Below are 23,708 nucleotides of genomic sequence, written 5' to 3'. Positions count from 1 at the left end.
AATAAAATAGCATTATCAACAACAAAGCTGGTATAAGGTTGGCTTAAGTTCCAAGTAGGCCTTATAACTGTGATGTGTGCTCATGAAAAATGTGAATTTCCATCCAATAGCTTTACGTTCCCAGGTTTGTGTTGTCATCACACAGGTCAGGTTAGTCCATAAAAAGGTGACAAACATACAACTTTAAAAACACAGACATCACACTTGAGTATGTCTTCATTTTTATTATGAGAAGGACAATCACAACATTACACAAAATGGCAAATAATATTTTTCTCATCACTTTGACAAAACATTTTTTACAAAATAAAGATGTCTCAAATGTATTGGATATAATTTGAGATAAATGTTTCTATGTTTCCATATTCTTCCTCATACTACTCCCAGCCTACGACTGGTTCAACTTGTTCAATCATCACAATAACCAAAACCACCATTGGACTACTCATCCATTTGGACTGTTGTGGGATACTTGATTAAGACAATAGATATACTGTGGATATATTTTTTTAAATATATTAAAAAAACATGTTGTACATACTTACAGAGCTTCTATGACTTACCCAAATAACATATAGCCAGCCTGCAACACGTAATACTAAACAGGCTTGCTTTATACTGTTTTGATTTTTTCCCCGTAAACGATACATGGCAGTTGTATGTTTCCATATCTAACAAACTATGTAGAATGTTTATCTGAAGGATTACATTCGGGCATATAATCAGCAAACTGTGATAGGTCATTGTTAACGTCATCTTAAATTCAAAGAAACAATAATATGTTATTTACATTGAGGGCTCTCATAATCTGCGTGTGTAGATAGATACCTCCGCTCTACAGATCCGTCAACAACTGAAAATGTTGGCAAAACTTTCAAAAAAAATGCACCAGGCAGTGGTACAAGTGGTGGACGGTGACCATTTCCAGGCATTTAAACCTTTTTTCCCCTCTTTCATTTGTTACAATGATTTATCTGCATTTCCATACTTGTGGCACTAGTTTTTGAACAAAACGCCTAGAGCAGTCAGTGACTGGCATGATGGAAGAAAGGCCAGTGTCTCGCTTGCAGACTGGTCAGTCCTCACTGCTTCTGAAAGGAGTCTGTGGTTCTGTGGCCAGGCGGGAAAGGAAAGGAGAATGAAGAAGAGTGAGACAGAAAAAGGAGGAGAAGGAAAGAGAGACCAATGAAGGTCAAATCCTCTGTCATGGCTGCAGGTGGCTCATTCCCACCCCACAGTAACCCATTCTCAATAGACAGTACTTTCTCACCCACAAACTCAAACTCACTCCCCCATTCCCTCCCTCCCTCCCTCCCTCCCTCCCTCCCTCCCTCCCTCCCTCCCTCCCTCCCTCCCTCCCTCCCTCCCTCCCTCCCTCCCTCCCTCCCTCCCTCCCTCCCTCCCTCCCTCCCTCCATTCTTCTCCTCCTTCCCTCCGTTATTTCCCTCCCTCCCTCTCGTCCACACACACCCACACACTTCTGCAGCTTTTCGATGGGAACCTCCGTCAATTTCCAAAGTTTCAAACCCAACATCAAAACCCATCACACTTCAAAAAACAAAATATCTGCTAAGCCCCAAAACCATTGCTTGTCGTGTGAAGGTTAAATGTAAGCATAGAAAATGTTTTAGAAACCATAACTTTACTGTGTTTGAGAGCTACCTATCCAAATAAAACATTGGTTCCCATTGAGATGAATGGTTAGCTAACTGAGGGAGCACATTACCTTAAGAAACAACTGTATGAACATGCATGTGTGCATTAAAATGCGTACTTCAAAAACAACAATTTTAAAGGAGAGTAAAAGTTCTCCACCAACAGGTAGTTAGGTGACAGAGAGAGAGAGGCCAAGAAAGAGGAAGCGGGAGATAACAGAAAATAACAGAAAAGTATTACTGTCCCTTGCCTACCTAGGATCCCATCCTGCTATGCCCTCACCCTCCCCTACTGTGTCCTTTTACTATAGTTTCTAAATGCTTCCTATAGCTCGAGTGGAATCTGCTTCGAGGTGCCCAGGCTTTGTAGCGGAAACATAATTAAAGTGGTGAAAGATGTAAAAGGTGGAGAATGGGGATGACATCGGGCCAATTTCACACTTGGCACTCGAATGGCCAGGCCCAAGCCAGGACCCTTGCCATGCAACACAGATCAAAGCCCAGTGTCACTGCACCACAGCAAAAAAAAAAAAGGCAAAAGGGCACCTAACTATGCTAATCCCCAGGACAAATATATTTTAATCTGGTTAGAATACAAGTTAATGCCAGAGCTCAGTGACTGGACATTGTGGAGAGAACCCGAGTGGACAGATGCCCCTTGTACCTTTCCAAATGAGGTACTTTTGTCTGGCACTGCTTGACCATAGTCAGGTCCAACTTTCCTTGGGTAACCACCTCAATGCATTATCAAGCTACACATACACACACTGCACAGAGCTGAGGACCGTTTACAAACAGCAACTCCAGCAGTTGTGTCATTGACCCTGTCTGAATCCCCAACAGGGCGCACCTAACATGCAAAGGAAATTAGTATTTTGTGGTCCAGTTTGTACCCTTTCACATTGAGCCCTTCTCTCTCTCAATAGCACCTTGGTAACCCTTGATCTCTTATGTATGGGACTCAGGGCACTGGGGCCTGTAGAAGTTGACTGGGCAGACAATGAGAAGCGGACGCCTTCTAAGAAGTCGCACAGAAGGCAACTCTCATTTCACACACAGTGTTTGAGTGACCCCTTGGCAAAAGAGACACAGGATTGTTTTCATCGGAATGCTAGAAGTTTTTAGGGAACTTTCCATTTGGCTGTTTTCTCATGTAGGATATCGAATGACCCTTCCTGGTGTAGGCCACCCTACCCATTCTCTCACTTAGGAAGCATTTTCATCAAAAAAGTTTTTTTTAAATAAAAAAAGAGAAGAAAGATATCCAATAGAATTTAAGAATCTAGAAACTTGTTAAAACCACTTCCTGGACTAAACTAACCAATGAAATAAGGTTGCTTATTGATTGATTGATGCACACCAGACATAATTCATTTCAATTGCTGAACGATTCGATTCACTTGCAAAAGTAAAAACATGCTACGATATTGTTGAGGGACTGGCAGTCGGGCTCAGAGAAAATAGTAAAAAATGAACGTCAATAAAGCATTCGCTCCAATTCCCCACAATTCTTTAATTTTCATGCCCAAACAACTTTTTCCTCCAATGCTGAAAGTACATTCTGAGTCCACATTTGACATAACAACCCAGATAAAATATTTCTGTTCAATGTTTATAAATGCTGCAGTGAAATACAATAGCAGTGTAGGTGGTTTTTGATTTATTTCATGCCATGGTTTCTGGTTCCTATTCACATTTCACTTACAGATTATGAAAGGAGGAGTATAGACAGACGAGTATGAAAGGATGTTCATTGCACTGTATGATTTTTCATTACACCTCAGTCAGTTCTACACTTAGTCTATAATTTGGAGTTGACCAAGAAACTTTTTTTAGCACAGACTCTTGACACCCCGCGTGTCATGGGCTTCGTTTGGACAGGCAGTCCAATTCAGATCTTTTATTTTTATTAATTGGTCTTTTGACAAATAAGATCAGCTCTGAAAAAGATCTGATGTGATTGGTCAAAAGACCAAATAGTGGGAAAAAGATCAGAATTGGGCTGCCTGTGTAAACGCAGCCATGATGTAGTTTTCATCACAGAAGCAATCTGAGACCCCCTGATGAACTAAATGCTGAACTCTGCAAAACTAGAACAGTGGTTCCCAATCTTTGTTGCTGTGGTTTTTAGACATTCAATCTTTTTTTTAAGACCCAACAAACAACGTTCCCGAGTAGAAATTGTCCACAGTATGCGGCTGGGTTTGACCCACCATTTTGGGAGCCCTGACAAACATGCCGCAGATCATGAACATAGGAAATGGAGTCAGCACATAATTTGTTCCAAACTGAACTGTCATGATCAATCTCTCATGGTGCCAAACCGTGGGATACACAGCGAGAGAAGGTAGGTTTCTCATAGTCAATATTCCGTACCATATTCAAATCCTTCATTTTAACACCGAACATTGTAATTTTTCTTCTTTATTTATATCCCCAAAACAGATGTATTCTCTTTTGCGTCCCTCAGTGTGTGCAATGTTTGGTGTGGAGTTCTTTTTAAATGCCACTTTAAACGTGTACATGATACTGCAACAAAACAATAAAGTCAGTAATTATAAGTAAGTAGATCTCCGATATAGAATTGTGATGAGGCATACATCTGGGGAGGGTATACAACAACTTCTAGAGTGTTGAAAGTTTCCAAGAGCACAGTCGCCTCAGTCATTGGGAAATGGAAAAAGAATATAGAACTACCCAGACTCTGCCTAGAGCTGTCCGTCCGACTAAATTGAGGAAGTAGGACCTTGGTCAGAGAGGTGACCAAGAACCCAATGAAATCTCTGACAGAACTACAGAGTTCCTTGGCTGAGATGGGAGAACCTGCCAGAAGGACAACAATCTCTACAATACTTCACCAATCTGGGTTTTATGGGAGAGTGGCCAGACGGAAGCCACCCCTGAGAAAAAGGCACATGACAGCACGCCTGGAATTTGCAAATAGGCACGTGAGACTCTGAATGCATAAGGCAAAAATATTTTGTGTTCTCATGAGACAAAAATGCATGCAAAGCACTACGTCTGGAGAAAAGCAAAAACACAGCTCATCACCCATCTAACACCATCCCTACCTTGAAGCATGGTGGTGGCAGCATCATGCTATTGGGATGCTTTTCAGTGGCAGGGTGTGGGAGACTGGTAACGATAGAGGGCACAATGAATGGAGCCAAATACAGGCAAATCCTTGATGAGAACCTGCTTCAGAGTGCAAACGACCTTAGATCAGGACAATGACCCCAAGCATACAGCCAAAGCAATGTTGGAATGGCTTTGGAACAAGAATGTGAAAGTCCTTGAGTGGCCCAGCCAAAGCTTAGACTTGAATCTCATTGAAATTCTGTGGAAAGGCTTGAAGATTGCTGTTCACCGCCGCTCCCCATCTAACTTAACAGAGCTTGAGAAAATCTGCATGGAAGAATGAGAGAAAATCCCCAAACCCAGTTGTGCATACCCAAGACGACACAAAGCTGTAATCGCTGCCAAAGGTCCTTCTACAAAGTATTGACTCAGAGAAATGAGCTATTTCTGTATTTCAATGTCAATACATTTGCAAACAATTGGCATTACGGGGTATTGTGTGCAGATGGGTGAGAATGTTTTATTTATTGAAGCCATTTTGAATTTCTGAAGGCTCTGTATGTGTCTGTGTTGCTGCGAGAAACAAAGGTAGCCAGACAGGCAGGGCCAAGGGCACATCCTACTCACCTCAGGCCCCCTATGCTGTGTGGGGACCAGGCTGTCACTCACTCTCTATGGTTACGCATCATGGCCAACAGAGACACAGTGAGAGAGCCACCGCTACAGTACATCACACCAACAACATCAGTGCAGAAACCCATCCTCAGCATGACATCTTCTTCCTGGTGCAGAGCACAGCCATCCGCCTCACACGCTGTGAGGGGGGAAAAAAACAAGGAAACAAATACATTGTGAACCAATTGTGAACCAATGAGAATGTCATATTTACCAGGGGTGCCTACAAATAGAACTTTGATTTATATGATCCAGCCTAATTTTAACACCATTGCATGATCCAACCTATTTTGTCCTATCTATTGCGTGTAGATTGGATGGCAATGCGCTGTATACTCCATCACACAATTAATTTCCCAGACAAAATTCAGGTTTGTCAATATATTGTAAAGAACAATCCCATAATTAGGCTACATCTAAAGTTGCTGGTGCACATGAGCAACAAAATAACATACATGTAATGCATATAGTGACTTAGAAGCAAACAGATAAGAGTATCGCAAATGGTGTTTGTTATCTTATTCCGTAAAACAGTCATTAGGCATCAATGCCGTATAATCACCACAATGAACCGAAGGTCAAATATATTCACTCATTTGAAGGTTTACCATGTTTCAGACCACTCAATGCCCTCCCTACACCGCAAAAATCCATTCTACTTCTGAGATACAGCACAATTCTGGAATTCAAATGACACAGTGTTCTACGGTGACGCGAAGGATCATCGGAGACATGATACCGCAGAAAAATGGCGCGGCCGTGTTATATAAGCGGGAAAAGATATGATCATATAACCAAATCTCTGTTTGCACACATCGATTTGGTAGATAACACATACATCATCAGGAAGACATTTCAATGCTAAACAGAGGAGCTGGTGAAATTGTGCATAAAACCTCCTTGCCTCCATCTCTAGTGCTGATAACAAAAACATATCCAATGCAAGAAGATAAGCCTCACCGCATGATGTACTGGTTACTGTATCCGAGTGAGCAAAACGTCTAAATAGACATCCTTTTAACGACACAACTGGTTAAAAAGACGTCATTTTGGCTGTAAAACGGGTTAAAAAGACGTCATTTCAACCAGTGTCGTCACAGGGATGACTATCCCTCGTTGCTTCCTAGACAAACGCAAAAAACAGCCGCCTAAAAGTCATTTTTCACAAATAACATTACTCGCTAATCCAGATCAATGTACTTCTGTGCGGTCTGCCACACATTTTCATGGCGAGGCGACATCAAAATCTATCATTGAGCCTCTGAACGGCCTGCACTGTCAACCATTTCTTGTGGTTACAGTCATTGAGAAAATGGTGGCGGGCTAGGCTACCCATCATCTGTATCAGTAGTATCTTCTACCTGAGCTGTCCTATGCAAACGATTCATTCCCTAAGCACTCACTCACACAATAACTCTCGCCTTCGTATACTACTGTGCTTTAACAGTTTAAAAGCACCTTAAGACGTATAGAGCGCCCCTAAGCTCGGGTATGGTGAACGGGAAGGGTTATGGTTCAGTGGAGTGTGCCACAGCAGCCACATAGCAGTGGTGGGCGCATCACTCTCTAGTCTCGCTCACTCCATTTTACTGCTAGTCCTGAGTGGCAGGCGAGAGGGCTGGGTGGCAATGGCGGCCATGATGGAAGAATCACTACACCCACTGTTCCACAGGAACAACCACTGCTTCCTGCAGCTGGCTGTATTGCCGGTGAATAGGCGCCAGTCATCACAGACTATGAGAAAATAGTGGTACTACGTGGTAATAACGCTACATGAGTGGGTTCTCCTTAAAATATGTGCATTGTGAATATGCATGTGTTGCAGAAGATTTTATTTGACACAATGCGCAGCAAAAGTCAGCAAACTACGTAGACACGTTTTGTTACCATTTATTAACAGTGACATTACATATTAAATCGAGAAACCATAATGTAAAAACTGAATTATTTGACAATATTTGATCAATTCTGTTCTCATATAGTCAAGTGGGTGGCTAAGCTGAGTCAAAACTGGCAACGGACCAAATGGATATCTCATGAAATGATACAGCAATTCGTGTCCCTCAACACAAAAACAGTAGTACTGTTTTTGAGTCAACTTGTAAGAAATCAATGCAATGCCTTTGAGTCTAATAAGATTTTTTTTTCTTCCCAAAACATTTAAAAAAAAACATTTACCTTCTTATTGCACTGTATTTGTACATAAAGTTAAGGGGGAAAAAAATCACAAATTACTGAAATGTAATAATAGAATACAAATGCGTTGGGTTACTTTACACATAACCAAAGTAATACATTTATTTATGTATACACACATACACATATATATATATTAAAAAAAGATAACTTACTGAAAACTTTTTGAAATTAGATGTCAGAGGAAGTCCAACTGTAAAATACTGAACATCCTGAAAAAAAGCTCCCATGTAGATCATCTGCATGTCTTGGTCCCAGGTATAAATCGGCTAACAAACCTATTAAATCTAAATGCTTGTTTGCCTCTCAGAACAGTTAGCTCCACATGTTCACGGAAAACTAAATAAACACAAATCAAATGAAACTTCAGAAAAACTTTTGCATTCATGCTAGTGATCCTTTCCAGAAGATTGTATATTATGTGGGTCACATCCACGCCCCCGCTCTTTTTCCCAACCCCTCAACCCCTCCAAATAAAAAACATCCTTTTGGATGACCAAAGTGACTCTTAGCCAACTGCATTTAAGGTCAGAGTTCATCATTTCCCCTTGGCAACACCACAGCAACCTGCGACACTGTCTAGACAGGGCATGGTGGCCACCACCCCAGGCCAACCCCCCCTGGCTCTTTCCGGAAGGAGGTGTCAGCAGCAGCCAAGTACAGGGTAAAGAAGGCAGGTCGGATCGTCGCCATCCTCCCTCCACTGATCAAAGCTGACGCTACTCCGTGCCAGGGCCCTGGTCAAAGGGGGCAGGGCCGGGAGATGAACTCTGTGTTTCTCTAATCTGGACGTGTCCAGACCAAATTGTCTCCTTTCACAGCCCAGAATGGACCCTTCCGGTGCTACTGATTACATTAGGGAGGAGAAGCTCTTTTCACAGGGGCCGTCTGCACAAAAGGGGAGCTTCTGTGCCCCTCCGCCATCTGGTCTCCAAAATAAAAGAAAGGGTCCCAGGAAGAGAATAAGCCCAGTGAGCCACGCCTCCCTTTAATTAAAAGGGATGCTATTTGAATAGATGGGATGGCTGGACAGATAAGCAAACATACAGTAAAGCCTCACACATTCAGCCCAGAGATTGGAACCCAATCTGCATTTGCAAATAAAGCCAGTGTGTACAGCTCTGTCAGAAGGGCTCTAACCATTTTGGAGGATTTATGTAAATATGGATTTTTGCTGCAGAACAGCAGAAAACAACCAAAATCTAAATTCGACTGTCGAGCACCACTCTCAAGCCATCTGTTAATAACCACACATTTGAATTCCTAATTAAATCAAACATTTGAGAATGTCTTTGAATTGACAAATACATTGCTGTAGTGTAGAATGGAATGTGTTAATTATTTTGATGGCAAAATTATACCTGGTTGATCTGAAGGTGATAGTTACCAAAGCTTGTCCTTTCTCAACAATGACAGGCCGATGTCTCTTCTTGGCCAATATTAGGGATTTGAATGGTGTCTCTCTGGACATGGTACAGTGTGAGAACAAGAGGATCCAACCGGCCAGCTGTCCTCAAAGAGAGGAGGCCCCTTAACACTTTATCCATTGTATCCCCATTGGAGGTATAGACGGCCATCTTCGAAAAGACACTGGACAGAAACTGGTCTCAATGTGTCGATTCAGAAGCTGAAAATCCTTGCAGATTGCAATTATCTCCAGAGAACTCAGCAAACGTCGTCTACGACTAGACATAAAACAAAATCAAGTCTTTGTGTAACATTTTAGAGGACATTGCAATTACGTAACTCTCATTATCAGCCATCATAATAAGATTCGGAGAGACCAGGGTTGGAGGTCTCACGGGTTGGTTGACACAGTGCTAATTACTCCCAATCTAAATGGCACTGTGTAAGAACTCATCCACCTGGTCAATTCATGTCATTGAATTCATGTCATGACAAAACATAGAGGTGAGGGGAATGTATATTTTTCATAGGTGAAAGTTTAAAAAAATGACTTATTGGTGTTTTCTTTGCAAATATTTGAATTATGGGAGTATCCATGAACAATGATGTTGTTGAAAGGAGAAAATGGAGAGCTATATTTCGAAACTATTTCGGAGTTCGGATCGTCACCCTCGGCTCGTCGCCCTCATTAAGATGCTAGTTACCATGTGGTAACTAGCATCTTAATGAGCACATGGAATGTAGGGTTGATTGTCATTATCAACATTGCCCCTGCCAGTACACAATACACCTCAAGCTCTTTTGCGCTTGTGCCATTTTATTTAGTATTCATTAGGATCCCCATTAAATACTTACTGTACCTGGCAGACACCTTGATCACGAATGAGGTTCACCTAGGGCGAGTCTCAACCATTGTACTCCGGCCATGCTGACCCCTGCGAATTCCCCAAATGTGGGAATCTAGACAGTAATTTGTGGTAGTGGGGGACTGCATCCACGCTCTCCCATGATTGTATTGCTAGGTATTACTTCAAGTATTTCTAGGTATTACTGCACTGTTGGAGCCAGAAACACAACCATTTCGCGGCACCTGTGATAACATCTGAAAATGTGTGTCCTCGAACAATACACTTTGATTTGATTTGGATTTGAGCTGCTGCCAAGCTACCCGGCACGGCCAAAAGAGGACTGGCCACCCCACATAGCCTGGTTGTCTCCTGACCCCTCCTGTCTCAGCCTCCAGTATTTATGCTGCAGTAGTTTGTGTGTTGGGGGCTAGGGTCAGTTTGTTATATCCGGAGAACTTCTCCTGTCCTATCCGGTGTCCTGTGTGAATTTAAATATGCTCTCTCTAATTCTCTCTTTCTTTCTCTCTCTCGGAGGACCTGAGCCCTAGGACCATGCCTCAGGACTACCTGACATGATGACTCCTTGCTGTCCCCAGTCCACCTGGCCGTGCTGCTGCTCCAGTTTCAACTGTTCTGCCTGTGATTATTATTATTTGACCATGCTGGTCATTTATGAACATTTGAACATCTTGGCCATGTTCTGTTATAATCTCCACCCGGCACAGCAAGAAGAGGACTGGCCACCCCACATAGCCTGGTTCCTCTATAGGTTTCTTCCTAGGTTTTGACCTTTCTAGGGAGTTTTTCCTAGCCACCGTGCTTCTACACCTGCATTGCTTGCTGTTTGGGGTTTTAGGCTGGGTTTCCGTACAGCACTTTGAGATATCAGCTGATGTACGAAGGGCTATATAAATACATTTGATTTTATTTGATTCCTGGGGGTCCAAACAGAAATAAACAATTACATCACAACACAACAACAGCCTACATCATAAATAAAACAATTATACAATATATTATTCAAAATTTACCCTATTACAATGTGTGTATGTAGAGTGTGTGTGTTAGATTGTGTTTGCGTATATGTGTCTCTCTTCACAGTCCGCGTTGTGCCGTGAGGTGCTGTTTTATCCGTTTCTTTAATCTGATTTCACTGCTCGCTTGAGATATCTGATGTGGAAGAGAGTTCCATGTAGTCACGGCTCTATAGTACTGTGTGTTTCTTAGCCTCTGTTCTGGACCTGGGGTGCTGTGAAGAGACCCCTGGTGGCTTGTCTTCTGGGGTATGGGTGTTTGAGCCGTATGTTAGCTGTTGGAACAGACAGATCGGTGCTTTCAACACATCAATACCTCTCACAAAGACAAGTAGTGGTGCAGTCAATCTCTCCTCTACTTTGAGCCAGGAGAGATTGAAATGCAAGGTAATGATATCAGCCCTTCATGCACAGTTAAGAGCCAGCCGTGCTGGTCTCCTCTGGGCCAACTGTAATTGCCTATCGGTGTGTCCTTCGTGGCACTTGACCATATAACTGGGTAGTAGTCCAGGTGGGATAAAACTGGGGCCTGTAGAACTTGTTTGGTTGATTGTAATGTAAAAGAGATCCCTTTGTTGCCTTTCTCTCTCTCAAAAACATTTATTTTGTCACACACCGACAGACATGCACACAAAAAGTTACTCAAAATGTCAGATGTTATTCTAAAGACATAAAATGCTGCATTTTGTGAGGAATATCGTTTGATCAAAGAAAGTTGGCTATTTCTAAGACTTTGTTTACTATATCGCTTCACTTCCTGTTACAAAATAAATAAGCTACTCGCAATCATAGCGACAACCAACTCCATACTGTGTGACAACCAACCCCACGATGGGGCAGGTGTGTGTTTGATGGCTTATAACTCCATGTTGGAATAAGATATGTGAATAAAATCGGGTCCCATTTCAAACCAAGACATTGGCCTTTCTCCTAATATTGAAAACGGTGATATACTGGTGTTGTCAATAAAAAGTACAGATGCGAGCAGAAAGTGTGACGACCAATCGTTCTCCCCTACACTCTGGATAAGAGCGTCTGCTGAATGACCAAAATGTAAATGTCATACTGTAGCAATATTCCGAAGATTTCTTTACATTGTTCAATAATCCTCCAGGCACCAGTGAAACATTCTTAAGGGTGAACGTTTTCTGAACAATAAGACTTTGATCGTCAGTTCATTCTGGACTGTAATCACTTTTAATGACTTGTTCCTCCGCAAATGACACTTTAAGGCTAAAGGGCATTGTGATATTGCTGTTGTGATTTCATCTTGATTGTGTGTGTGTGTGTGTGTGTGTGTGTGTGTGTGTGTGTGTGTGTGTGTGTGTGTGTGTGTGTGTGTGTGTGTGTGTGTGTGTGTTTGTGTCTGTCTGGGGGTTAAGGGTGAGGTCTACAGATGGATGTCTGAGACTGACTCAGTTCACTTTGACAGTTTTGGGATGACATGGGTGAGCGTGGGACGAAGAGGGTAGGTGTCTGCAGTCAAGTGGAGTATATGAGCACAGTCCCCGTTGTAATTACCGTTTGTTCCATACGAGTCTTTTCCGTGCAACAAATGACGTTATCGGGTCTTATGGTTCCCCATTACTTCTGGTAACAAACGAATTGAAAACAACTTCCAATCCTACAGAGACCAGCGAATGGCGTTCCAGGGAGGGACTCGAGTCACTGTGTGAAATGAACAAGAACAGACACGACACCTGGCATTTCCCAGCCAAAGTGTGTCGTTGTACACTGCTGAGCACACTGCTGGAACAGCCTGCTTAATTGTGCTAGTTGAAGAGACTGGTGGAAATGGCAGTCTAACCTACTCCACTTTTGTTTACTCCAGCAACATTCTAAAAAAAACCTGGGGCTTTATTGACGAAACGCTTCTGAAAACTGTTTTTCTTCTCGCTATGCACAATTCCTGCTAAAAGTAACCAACAAAAACAGAGACAAAAGCTTTCCAGTAGAAATAAAATGCTTAACGCCATTGCAGCCTGGTGCGATGCGAGCTACCGATGCATAACGGCTATCCAAAAGACATAGCCTGTGGTTTCCTTGGCACCACTATTTGCCCACAGTCCTGAAGTTAATGAAAGTAAGCAAAGTCTTTAACAATGAGCGCCACGGAAAAACATGCAAAACGCTTAAAAGGGGGGAGAGTAAAGCTACTAGATGGCAAACCAGAGGATCAAATGTGATGTTTTATGAAAATGGGTCAAATAGAGGGAAAAAAGACAAACCCCACATTTGACTCATAAACTTGAGCATTCTACTGATACGCGGTTCCTAATTAATAAATTGGACTTCACCAGACTTTTTTTGTAATATGCACAAGACTTGACATGATCATAAACCCATCTTTAATTATGCCCTAGTCACCCAAATATACTGCTCGGTCACAAATGCCATGAAACACTGCATTTTCACCACGAGACATTTGCATACAGCAACTGAGAGTTGACACAAAATATAATTCTGCTCAGAAGACCCCTTTAATATTGATCAACCTTGAATTTTTCATGAAAATTATGTTCACTTGGTGCTCGTATTTGAGCTTCTGTTTGCTTGATAAATAAGGGCTTACGTAACGGCCCCACAGGTGACCAATAATACAGAGAATGAGATAATATTTTACTCCTGCTTCTTCCATTTTCAAGTGATTCCTCCAAGTCCAGCCAACTCATTACAACTTTGTTGAAGTGAGTAATTAGCCAACAGTTTACAGCCGTGCAACCATCCATAAGATGGTGTTGAAGATGAAAGAGGTCAAGTCAAAACAAACTTTACCATTGAGCTCAATGAGGGATCCTAGAGGTCATGGCAGTAAGCCCTGCTAAGAGCCTCAGATGACACAAACTGAACACTGAGCACTTTGTAAGTGTCTATTAAAAAAAAAAGCCACACAAACATGAAAAATATCAATTTCACATTTGGTTTAGCGCTTTACCACCTTCGTGTCACCGACACTCTGAGAGTTGGGCTGTGGAAGACAAAACACAGCTCCTGGATAAGGATTGTGTTATTGCCTATCAATTAGCATCAAAAGGGGATTAACCCACATGGCTGATGGGGTGAGGTGGTGCGGGGGCCCGCGCACAGTCACTGAATACCAGGGGTTAAACCTCTGACTTCATTAGGCCTGACCTTTCCACACCATTGTGTGACAGGAGAAAGGACATGGTGCAGTCTGCATTTCCTGTGCTCATTTTGACTTCTGTGGAGTTAAGTGTTTAAAACAAGCCAAAGGCATGCTAACTCGCGCTCCGTGAGATATGAAATCCACCCTAAAGGTCTCCTGACTGATGTGGGTTTCCACGGTTTGCAGCAGGTGGGCATTTACCCTCCGACCCCCACCCTCTCTGTACAATAAAGAATTTCCTCCACCTTTGAGCGAGGTGAGATTGACTAATTAGTCATGGTGTGTCGTAGTCTAGTTATGAGGAAACGGCGGGGTAGACTGGTTCTAACTCTGCTCTGCCTGGCTGTCAATTCACGAAAGGTCACAGTGCTTTAGGAGAGAGAGCAGGTATTCCAGCTGAAGCTAATGAGAGACCCTAATTAAGAAAATATATGAACACACCTGCAGGACTAAAAGTGCCACGCATACGAGGAAGTGCATAGGAAGGAATACTCCAGGATGACCGCTAACTTAACTATGCGGGTGATAGGCTATGTACTGTATTTTATTTCCTTTGAGATTTTTTGAATTGTAATCTCCAAAAAAACTCAGCTGACTCATGGTCAGCCAAAAAGTACAAGTAGTACAACCAAATTTGTATAGAGAGAGAGAGAGAAACAGTACATTTTATTAATCTGCAAAACCGACACCTCCAGATAGGAATACAACTCTCTCATCTCCCTGTTTTATTAAAACCTTCCCATTTGTAGTATAAACAAAACAATAATGACGGAATAGCATGAATAGCATGAAAGCAACCCATGCCCATCTGTACCACTGGCCAATTTATCCCAAGAACACAGCGACATGGCATAAGTGCGTTGTACTGTATCTTACGACGAAAGTGATGCACTTCGTGGTAAGAAAACAAAACGTGTTTAACATAAAACGCCACCAGAGGACAAAAGTTTCCAGCCAAAAGGTCTCTCTATTTCAATCTGGACAAGGCTAGGGGTCACAGTCACCCACCCCATACCGCTTTTTCTTTACTCTTATGGAGAGTTTTATAGATGAGTACACCCCATTTAAAAGGCAGTGGCTGAAGGATTTGCAGTCAAATGAAAACAGGGGAAATTGCTGGAGCTGTCAGTGTTACACAGCTGAGTGGGAAGGACATGCTGTGTGTGCACATCCTAAAACCAGCAGCTGCATCTAGAACAGTGGAACATGGGAAAGCACTTAGCATTCACACGGAGCAGCGCAGTCAACATCTGAAACAAACCATTCACTTATTTACCATTCAAAATAAATAGCGCGTTCGCAACTGCACTTTTAAGCTGATGTTCACTCCATGTTTCCATTGGCAGATATTATTTGTCCCGCTCATCTTTTTCTGTCTAAAGAGACCCTCCCACCCAAATAAAAAGCCGACCCTTCAAATAGAGACCAGTCAAAAGAGGATCTTCGATGACTTCCAAGGCATTCTTGCTATTTCGGATAAAAGCAGCGTCATCATTGTCTTAACCTTGTCCTTTGACTTTTGAGCGACACGTCCATCCTATTGCAGATGACCTCCCAGTAACCAAAGATCTGCCTGTCCCAGACATATAGAGGGGTCATGCAGACAACTTTCAAGACGGCTTGATCAATTCTCTCATTTATTAGTGAGGCGAAAGCAGATCCTCATCAGGTAGGCTTTAATGTCTGGGAAGTTCGCCCAGGATCCTGGTAGACGCGTACCAGACTTGAACGCACGAGTAACGTGAAATGTGTACTATACTGTACAAACATGACACAGTATTATTTGTTATTATTACAACGTCTCCTTAAATGATTTTACATTTTTGCGAAGGCTCCGGCCTTGTAATATCAGAAGAAACATTGTGTGAGAATGTGTCCTAAATATCAAGACCTTAAAAGTGGGATAGTTCACTCAAATTACAAAAATACATACATTGGTTTCCTTACCATGTAAGCAGTCTATGGACAAGACCACTATACATGCTTTGGTTTTGTTTACTTGACCAATGCTTACTCTTTAGCAATTTTGACAATATCCCTGATGTGAGTATTTTGGGCATTAAAGCTAGAATCTTTATTTGAAATAATGTTTTGGTTGGGCCAGGAAAAAATGTAACCACTCCAATTCATAGACAGAGCTGTGGATGCACGGCTTGACCATCCATGATAGGGCCATTATAGTTTTAACCATGTTTTGAGGCTATACACAGTTTGGTTACATTTACTTTGTTTACAAACATTGGAGTATATTTGGGGTTCTGATGGAGTACGACATCTGAACTAAGCTCATGAGGCATTTACAAATTATTTTATTTAAGAATCAATGGGTATAAGTCCAGAAATGGATGTAGCAACTAAGGATTCGAGCTTTAAAGTAACTCTATTAATTAAGCTATGCAGTCCATTTGAGTGACTTTGTGATGATTTGGACATAAAACGCAGAAAATACTAATATAAGGTCAGGGGACATGTGTCTTTTCTAAATTCATACCCATAGCCCTATATATGGATAACCCTTTAGACAACGGTAAAAACAAAGTTAGTTTACTTATACATACTGGATTACATTTAACATGTATAGTCATTTAACAGATGCTCTTATCCAGTGCATACATTTTCATACCGGTCCCCTGTGGGAATTGAACCGACAACCCTGGCGTTGTGTGCGCCATGCTCTACCAAGTGAGCTACAAGGGAGCAGAGCATAGGCTAAATGGTAGATTGTTACATTATGTTACGAAATACATTTCCTTATATCGAAACACACACTTTCAACTATCGCAACTGCCTAGAAATGAATACACACATATTTTTTAACACAGGCAACCCTGTTGTAACTTACTTCAAACCTCTGAGTATTCATACTAATAACACAGTTTAACACCAAATAAAGTTATATAATTCTTCAGCAGAATTTGCATTGTTGTACTGTTTGTACAGTACAACATGTTACTAAAGCTCAGTCATGTAGTGCCTTGTTTCAAACTTTAGGACCTCTTTACATTTTTGGTTGTTGAGGAAATACTTCAGCCACAACCCCCAATATCAAATTATCTCTAATGCCTGTTATATCAGCCTTTGTTTTCCAAACCCAAATGTGCCCCAGAAATCTCACTGCACAAAACTCAGTGCACAAAACACAACTGTATTGGGCATTGCCTTGTCTCACCCCAAAGGTCAAGAAGTTTGAGCGAACAGTGAAAAATCAAGGACTATAGTGCAGACAACCTGACATTAAGCCGAAGCTTGATTTTCCTACACCACCACCAACCCTCAATGCCCACCCCCACCACCACCGCCCTCCACATCCTGACACGCACACAAACCAACAGTCCTCTTTCTACTGTCGTGGCGAGGGAGTAGCATGCCAGCTTAACGTGTCACTGGCAGCCATTCTTGTGTTAGGTGGTATAGAAACACAGGTTGACCTTCGTAAAACTTTATTTTTACAGGAAAACCAAGGCCACCATTCAGAGCGTGAAAGTCAGAGGTACCAGAAACCTACACCCCACAATTAGAAAATAGTTTGTAGCTACAGTTTTTACTATATGGGAACATGTTAAGTTTACATTATGAAATACTTTCAACCAGACTATTCAAAGGACAGAGAGAGAAATTTAAATGTAAGGAGATTTACAGTTTAAGGATTCTCTTTGGTATACCATTTTCTCTCACTTTTTGTTTTTTACTTTTAAAAGACCTGATCATGATTTGCTTGTTCAAAAGCATGTTGCCAAATAATATATAGAAAGGTAATTACAAGTAATTCAAAATAATGCGGGCAACTATAAAACTGCAAACTCAAAGTCGAAAAGCTTTAAAGGTTTAATTGCAAATGTCCACTTCAGGGATTGAGTTAATTTGTTAATTCACTCCTCACGCAACATCCAGTCAGTTATAGTGCAACGATTGATTGAAACATTAAAGTTACCCTTATTGCAAAAGTACACTCATAATATCCGTTTGAGTTTTGCAGTAATGATGAGTCGCAGTAAATATTTCACTTGTGTGACAACAAATCACTGCTAAAAGATACAATATTAAAGTACAAAAATTGATGGGTAACCTTTGTTTGAAAAGCAGTCAAATACGATGGGAAATTGCAACAAAAAAAAGAAGATTAAATTATATGCCAAGTAACGTATCAAAGAATCATTCTATTGTATTTTACAATAATCTAATCAGTTAATATTATATATTGTGGTCTGTATATGTATATGTGTACATCTAATTTGATTGCAATTTGTCAAGTTCACAATAAATAATAATTTGGTTGGAAAATCTACTAAACACATTTTTTCTTAATATATGTATTATAGAAGCAGCATCTGATAATATTTGATACTAAAGATTTGGTATGTTTTTTTAAATGAGGGAATATATAGGTCTGCATGTATCCTCACTATCTGTATTTATTGGGGTTAGATGCTTATTTTAAGACATTGCAAAACAACGGGATAACCTGTTATAAATAACCTGAAAACTGAAAAAAAAAAAAATATATATATAGAAATCTTTTAATTAATTTTATATTTTAAATATGTTTCACTTAATTTTGAATCATATGATACGTTGGATCGCGATCAAATGTAAAATCATATAATTTAACTGTGGAGAACAGTCAACCACAAAACAGACAAATTCATATGATAACATTTGATGCAGATTTTGACAAGAAACTTTTGGGGATAGCCAATTAAAAAAAGTGAATGGTTACCCGTCTCAATGCAATCATCTAAAATCGAACGACCTTGTACGAAGGGGGCGGGGGGGGAGATTAAAAAAGATAAAAAACATAAATCCATGTTCAGGGACCTCTCATATTAGTTCCCTCACTGACAATTTAACATTGTTCAGTTGCATATCGTTTTTTTTTTTTTTGTAAAAATTGTCCTGGTTCCTAATCATACGCCCTGCATTTTCAATTCGCCTGATCCAGTAGCTACATTACAGCGCAAACTCTTTCCCCTTTGGCTGCACCGTAAAATGGAGGATGCTGGCCTTGAATTTTCGACAGCTAAGACCAGCAAAGAGCACAGCTGTGCAAATAGTCATGATCTTGTGCAGCCATGGGGGAAGAGGCAAGTGGGCCCATATTCTGGCAGACTGCGAGGAGACCCTTTCAAATACAGCAAAGGCTTTGATTCAAAAAATATGCCACACCAATATCAAAGGAAACGCCCTGTTCCCAGAGTGCAGCGTCATTACGTAGTCAGGATAGGAAAAACAACCAGCCGTTTAGAAAGCAGCATTGGCTGGTGTCGCTGTTGTGCAGTGCACTGATAAAAGATTAAACAACCAAATTTAACCTACCGTAATATATTGTATGATCACAGATATCCCCCAAAAAGTGTTAAAATAAAATAGAAAATGGCTTTAAGATTAACCACATTCTCTCTGGGCATTTCCATGATGCTAGAATGTAAATCGTGACTGCGGCCACTAGAGCGAGGAAAGCAAAAGGGAACCGATAACAGAGTAGTAAAACGATTCTGAGATATAAGTCAGTATTTTTTCCCAGCTAAAAGCCTCTGGTGAAAAGTTATCCGATTTCAGATCCACATTTTGTAATTATCTTGTGAAGAAATCAACAATCTGAGTTTATTAGAAGTGGTTGCTGAAAATGAATGGACTGCAGAGCTGAATGCAAAGTGCCATTTCTCAGCAACAGATCTGACGACGAAAGCTGCTACTAATTTTCTGTTAATATTAGCCTGTGCAGCAGAGTCATGCTCCCCCAAGGCGATAACACTTGCTCTCTTTACCCAACACCTTATAGCATTCCTAGCGTTACTATTTTGTCCTTGTAACATGCCCAAATGTGCTTTAGCGAACAGGTCAACAATATTCTTACCATCAGCCATGGAACAGTGTCCTCACCAAAGACATGGGGTTTATGTACAGGGTTCAAGATGTCATAAGGGCCTTCTGTAAACAAAGACAACAAACATTTTAATATGCTGCTAATGTGAAAAACAAAAACATAACCCATGCTTGACATAGGATTAAAGACATGAAATTAAGGACAGAGTCCATTTTAAGTGTAACTGAAATGTTCCTAATCATTATAATTGCATAACAACCCATTGTACCTGTCTGCTTTCAGTAGTGTTAGTGAAAAATGTACTTTAAAACATTTATTAAAAATGTATTTCAAATATATGTTGATGAGCATAGCAGGTTTCCCAAAGGAAGCCAATTTTGTTACAATGTCATCGTGCACAAATTGTGTGGATTTTGAATTTAAACCAGGTCCATTGGACCGTCATGAACATGCTTACAGACAGACCATCACCATGAGCATGGCTTGCAATGTTTTTCTCCCTCTCTAATTGCAATTGGAATATTGTACATGTCAACCATTTCAGGTCAGGTTGGGGACAAACCCAACCTAGGGTTTGAAAACAATCTTAAACCACTCAAAAACCATTAAAGTAACTGTCCTGTGAAAATCTAATTTTTAAAAGTTCATATTCTGTTTACTCATACCCAAATAACGTTATTGACTCATCTTATACTTGTATGCGGCCAAAGCATACATTGGAGGGGAAAGAAACACTTCAAAAACCCCACCTCAAACTTGTATCTCAAACAGACAGTTTTAAAAATGCTTGTTATTTCCTCACAGAGGATAGTGAAATGAAATGGCCAATCAGCAGTCTACTCGCATTAATATATTTTATGACAGTATATGCCCACACTATTCTGTCGTTGGGGCACGCCCACGCCATTCAAACACAGAAAAGCTGCTTTTTAATAGCCATTTTTTGGAAGGAAAACTTTTTCACTCATATTGTAATTATAGGTCATATTTCATAGAAATCTGGAAAACTCGAGACAGTTACTTTAAGACTCAGTGAGGGTGAGGTTGGACGGCAGATGCACAAATCAAGCGTCAACAGGTGATCATTAAGTGATCTGTCCAGGCCGGTCACTGATAAGACTCACAGATTAAACATCACAGAGCCGGCGATAACTTTTACAGTCAGACTGCACCCTGATGGGTGTTTAACAGCACCCAAAGAGTCCTTGCGTCTATTACGATCTCTCTTTCGAGGTCTACTGTACATCATTAACTTGTCTTTACAACTCCTTCTGATAATGTGTGGTTTTGTACACTTTTTACTTTATTAAAATGTAGGCTAAGAGATCTTGTGTCCATTAACCACATTTGTTTAATCAGAATCAGCATCAAAGACATCACTTGCATAAGTTATTATGTCAAACCATAAGGCCATGAGCCACTATGTGCCATGAGCAAAATGCTGATGGCTGTACCTGTAAGATCTCAATGTTCCAGGCTGCCCTGCTCATTTTCTGAACTCTGTCACTCCCCTCTACTGTGACGACGAGGGGCGTAAGACTGAATACTATGGATATTTTTGCTGAAATATAAACAAAACCAGACAGTGGGATAGTCCATATCATGCGTGCATATGAACAACAGGGTTGATGTGGGAAAAAGAGACTAACAGTGCCCAGATTTTTATTATTATTATCAAAGAAACAAAAAGGGGGTTTTGGTGCAATGAATGCTCACTTTACATTCAGCAGTAACAAATAAATCTATGCTTTCACTGATCTATCACAGATAACCGCACTGTGTTCTAGTATTCTGTCCAAGGTTTGTCTCATTACATTCATCAAATAGCCAAAGAATCAATAGGCGATAGAAAATAACAATGCTTTGAGATTTCAGCAGCCGCCATCTTGTCCTGTCAAACCAGAGGCGTGTGGGAGGGTAGCTTCCAAGTCATGTGACTACTGTTTGTTTAGACAGCTACAATGACGAAGCAAAGGTGTCTATTTCACAAACAAAGTAGAATCTCTGACCGAGGCAACAAAAACAAATGAGGATATACCCGCTGAAGAGCACCTTCTTATATAAAATGTCAAATTCGTAGAAGCTGATTGTGCATGCAATGGAAAAATCTATGAACTATGTAAATGTTTCAGGCTACACAAATTCATTTTTTAAACACAGTCAATTCAAATGGCTTCTTCAATAAAAACTTAACAGTAATTCTAGTGTCCTATACCAAATTCAGTGAATGGCAAGAGATGACAGGAAACCACCTTCGACAGGTACAGAGGACTACAGCTAATACACATAGGCTAATAAACATACTGGCTGACACAAATCACCTTTTGGTTCATCTTCAGGGATATTTTGCCTTACCAGAAGTAACAATTTGTGGGCTATAGGCTATTACATTGATTGTATAAATTTAAAAAAAAATGCTACCTGTTACTCGTGTTTTGACACAATTCCAGCATCCAATTTTCATTACTAAGAGCTCTTTTGGCAATTGGTAGTTTAGAATGTACTTTTTGGGTTATGAGCCATCTCATGTGCTATCCTGCCTTAACTTAACAGGTAGACGCCAATTTTACAACACCTCAGTAATTTACTTATCATTTACTTGTAATTTACTTTTTCAACCAGAACCAACCTTTCAAATAACTGCTCCATTGAAACGCTCCATTAGGCTTAAACTTCGGGCAAATAGGCTTTTTGTCAGGACGGAAGAAGATGATACCTGCGGGTGAGGAGCACACTAGAAAACTATTTTTTCCACATGCCAACAATGGCGTGGTATTTACCACACGCGCAGTGCGGCTACACTACATCAGTTCAATTTTCTCATGTAGCCTACAATGTTGCTGAAAAAAATGTCGTAATCCATCAACAAATTAGAAATATTTGGGAGTAACATGTATCCAGCGTTCAAGTGCTTGTCGGAACTTTGACATGTTCGACTTGCTAAATGGTTGTAGCCATACACGTGCCACGTTTAACCAGTTAGCATGTCGGACATTTCCGACTTTCCTAGTTCCGACTACCACATGAACTCGGCATAACACATGGTTACTCGTGTAACGTTTAAAAAAGGGCCATCATCCTCTGGCTCTGAAAATGCTGAACAAGTAAGCGGCACTCTCTTGTGAGGTGCTCAAATGGTTAATAGGTATTCACGTGAGCAAAGGTGCGTCACCTGCGCATCTTCACAAAGTAGGCAACAGGACGAAGAATGAGGGATGCATATTTCCTCAAAAGCAACAATGCTGTTGTCTGTTTGGCAGTGCATAATTCACATCACATAAAGGAATGCGTTATATACAGCAATGAAGTCAATTTAACAGCATGTGATGTCTGTTGATTATTTTTTATATAAAAACACATTTCCCATTCTATATCATAACATATGACTTTTAACAGCAATGAACGATAGCATTTATTTAGTAAGCTTGTATAAAATAGTAATCTATCACGCTCTACAGACGGTTGGTTGTCTTACCTGTAAATAATGAATTGTCTGATGATAAACATTGAAAAAACTTTCAAAGCGTCAGCCTAAATATTGATTGATATTGCGCGGTAATTCAATCGCTAGCGTTGTTGAGTGATTGTAAATTCCCATATTCAATTCATTATTTCTTATCAATTTAGATGGAGACTTAAAACTCCATCTCCAATTTGTTCAGTTTCAGACAGACTCCAGACAGTCTCAAAACAGTTACGTGCTTGTCTGTGCTGCGCGTGCACGACCCGCGCAAAAAAATGAGCAACACTTCAGACTGACAGCCAAAGAGCCAATGGCATTGTGAATCTGAACCTATCATCCAATGACAAAGGCCGTAATGATAACCCTGGTGCTCGCATGCTGGGGTTGAAATGAATCATTCA

General features: G+C 40.7%; 1 long non-coding RNA gene and 1 other non-coding gene across 2 annotated transcripts; one reads left to right on the top strand and one right to left on the bottom strand.

Annotated features, from left to right (window-relative positions):
- Window positions 1–217: 217 nt before the first annotated feature.
- Window positions 218–23,495, bottom strand: LOC135538713 (uncharacterized). Its single transcript, XR_010455472.1, has 4 exons — window positions 23,320–23,495; window positions 19,875–19,948; window positions 5,361–5,547; window positions 218–1,110 (listed from the first exon to the last, which is right to left on the bottom strand). It is a non-coding gene; the product is annotated as an uncharacterized LOC135538713 (long non-coding RNA).
- On the top strand, window positions 9,859–10,020 carry LOC135538720 (U1 spliceosomal RNA). Its single transcript, XR_010455474.1, has one exon. It is a non-coding gene; the product is annotated as a U1 spliceosomal RNA (small nuclear RNA).
- Window positions 23,496–23,708: the final 213 nt, after the last annotated feature.

This window comes from Oncorhynchus masou, unplaced genomic scaffold, assembly GCF_036934945.1.
Source record: "Oncorhynchus masou masou isolate Uvic2021 unplaced genomic scaffold, UVic_Omas_1.1 unplaced_scaffold_38___fragment_6___debris, whole genome shotgun sequence".
NCBI lineage: Eukaryota > Metazoa > Chordata > Actinopteri > Salmoniformes > Salmonidae > Oncorhynchus > Oncorhynchus masou.
The sequence above is the reverse complement of the archived record's forward strand: the minus strand, read 5'-3'. Positions and strand labels throughout refer to the sequence as shown.